Consider the following 2,819-nt stretch of genomic DNA (forward strand, 5'->3'; position numbering starts at 1 on the left):
GGGGGAAGTTGCCATTTGACGGGAGTGTTTTGTACGTGAATTTGATGGCTGAAGTCTGGAGTCCCAGGCATCCCCCTAAAGCCTAGACGGAAGAGACCTGGAGCCGGGCTGGAGCCAGCCGCGGGCAGGACGGCACTCGGAGGGGGCTGCTGGGCGGGCAGGGCGGCACTCGGCGGGACGGGAGACGGGACGGGACGGGACGGGACCGGCGGCAGGACGGAGCAGAAACCAGCCACCCTTCGTATTTATCAGGCAGAGCATCATTCATTAATAAAATGCCACCTGATGTGTGGCTTTTGTTTGAAAGGCTACTTTATTATTTGGAAGCATGTGATAAAGCTGTTCTTTGGAACAGAATATTTATACCACTGCAGTTTATAATGTAAGCGGATACCTGCACATCTTGCTAGTACTTCCACTCGGTAAAATACTGCGCAGCCCAACAGGAAAAGTACAAGTGATATTGCAAACAGTTGCTCTGCTTTGATTTACCTTTACTGTCTTCATCTGGAGATTTTTTTTTTTTTGATGACCAATTTTTTACTGTCTTTCAATTTTGGGAAACACAACTTCCCCTCCTCCTCTCCCTCTGTGTTTTATTTTCACGGCATGATTTAGTCAGAATCATTTTGAAAAAGTTGATCCTTATTTATACGAACATCCTGGTTTAGATCTAACGTTAACTTGGCATTAAAACCGAATAGGTAGGCAGAAGCCAGCAATGTAGCCTAGAGGAAACGGTTGTTACAGGAGCGGGATTGCAACGCACCGAGTGAAATACTCAGCTGTTACTCGTTGCCAGTTATACAGAGAATTTATTCCTATCAATCATTTCGATTTTTTAACCAACATTTATGTTATCTCGTTTACAACGACGTAGTAAATGATGTTTAGAAAAAGAGCAATCGGACTTCACCGATAAGACATTTGTAAATGAAAGGAATCCAAATCTAGCTTATTTAGAGCCTGGCTGCTCCCCGACGAGTTTCTTTCCGAGCAGACGGACACGCGTGAGGTGCGTGCCCACGGCTGCTCGCCCCGCGCTCCTGGCGGGAGCTGCCGGGGACAGCGGCTCCGCGCTCACCCGGGGTTGGTGCCAAAGTCAAATTCCGTGCCAAGGTGGGAGCCCCGAGGAGCGCCGTTCCCTGGCACTGCGCTGAGTGCCTGCCGCGGGTGGGGAGCCCTGGCTGCGGCACTTCCCGGCTCCGCTCCGCTCGGCTTTTTGACAGAGTCAAACTTGACCCGGAGGAAACAACCTTCCCCATAGGCTGAAATGATACCTGGGCTGATTTGCTTCTGTGTGGCTGGTTTTTGATGTGGACACACGTTCACTTAGGCTTATAGGTCACTAGTGACCTAGAATAACATGGCACGTACCCCTAGAGGCAAAACAACCGAAGTGAACTTTAAGGCCAGATGATATTCAAAGCGAAGTTGGGTGGAAACCGCTGGGGCTCGTTTCAGCCAGGGGGAAGAGGGACCAGACCCGCGGGGACGGGCGGTGCGTGGCTTCACCCACGCACGGCTGCACATGCCAGGCACCGCCTCGGCTTGTCGCGAAGGAACTCGTTGGAAAACTTCACATGAAAGAAACGGGAATTGAGGAAGCCCTCGAGTGAAATGGGCATCGACACCAGGAGAGGTTTTAGGAGCGTTTCCCGTGATTTTGCGGGGAGTTAGAGTCTGTTGGAAGGCGGAATCACGGTTAAAGGAGGGACAGATGATTCTGCGCAGGGAGTGTCAATAATGATTTCAAAACAAAACCGTTTGTTAAAAGAGGAACAGTCTCTGTATCAGAAATATATATTTATATTCCTTTAGGTATATAAACCCAGGCTTGTATGTTTTTTTCCTAAAGTGAAGAAAAAAAATAATTTCGAATATTATAAACTCAGTATGAAATAAGGGCTTGATAAGTTCCCGAAGTGATTGTTGTTTTCAGTTAATTTTGGCCGGGCGCTCTTTTATATTTATTGGCTTTCTCTGTGGTAAAGGTAATTCTCTGGGTGCCTTGAGAAAAGTTGTTGGGGTTTTTTTTTGCCAGCAGTCCCATTCCGGCCAGAAATTCTGTCCGTTCTGCCCGGTAAAGCACTCTTCCAGAGGCAGAGGGCACAGCTCAGCACCGTCACCTGTTTCAGGAATACCTACATGGCTAGCTTTGCCTTTATACCTTTAATTTTTAAAGGTTGAGTTTTACTGGCAGGAGGATCAAGGATGTGTCTCTTTTCTATATTTGCTATGCTGTGCAGGTATCTCTAATTAGAATAAGACACCCAGCACAATGAGCAGCTATGGTACGACAGTTCGAGGCACGACAGTTCCTCTTCTGGTTCAGAATCGCTGCCTACAGTTATTCTCCTATTTCCGATGCCTATTATGTATACAATCGAGCCTATAATTACCTGCTGATTTCTTTGTAGTAGTTAGAGTTTGTACTGTTCGGGCAATATTGTCCAGTCGTTATGTCTCCAGAAGCTGTCATGAAAGCTTGAATATACTCTCTACAATCTGCAAGTAATCAATGAAATTTACGACGTCGACCCCCCCCTCCACGCACATTTCCTGTCCAAAGAAGAAAAATTGAGATATGAAGGTGCCCGGGTCTCCTTCACAACACCTCTTACACGGAGGCTTCGGAAGGAAAATGGGTGCCAGGTTCCATGGTTTCACACGGGAGCGACAACCGGGTGGGAGCGACAACCGGGTGGGAGCTCCCCGCGGGGCAGAGCCCCGAGAGCGACGTGTCTGGTGACAGCCGGGGGCTCCCGTCAAGGCCGGGGTGCGCGGAGGGCTCTCCCCGCCGCGGCCGGCGGCAGGAC

Source organism: Athene cunicularia (assembly GCF_003259725.1).
Source record: "Athene cunicularia isolate RWA chromosome 9 unlocalized genomic scaffold, athCun1 chr9_part1, whole genome shotgun sequence".
Lineage (NCBI taxonomy): Eukaryota > Metazoa > Chordata > Aves > Strigiformes > Strigidae > Athene > Athene cunicularia.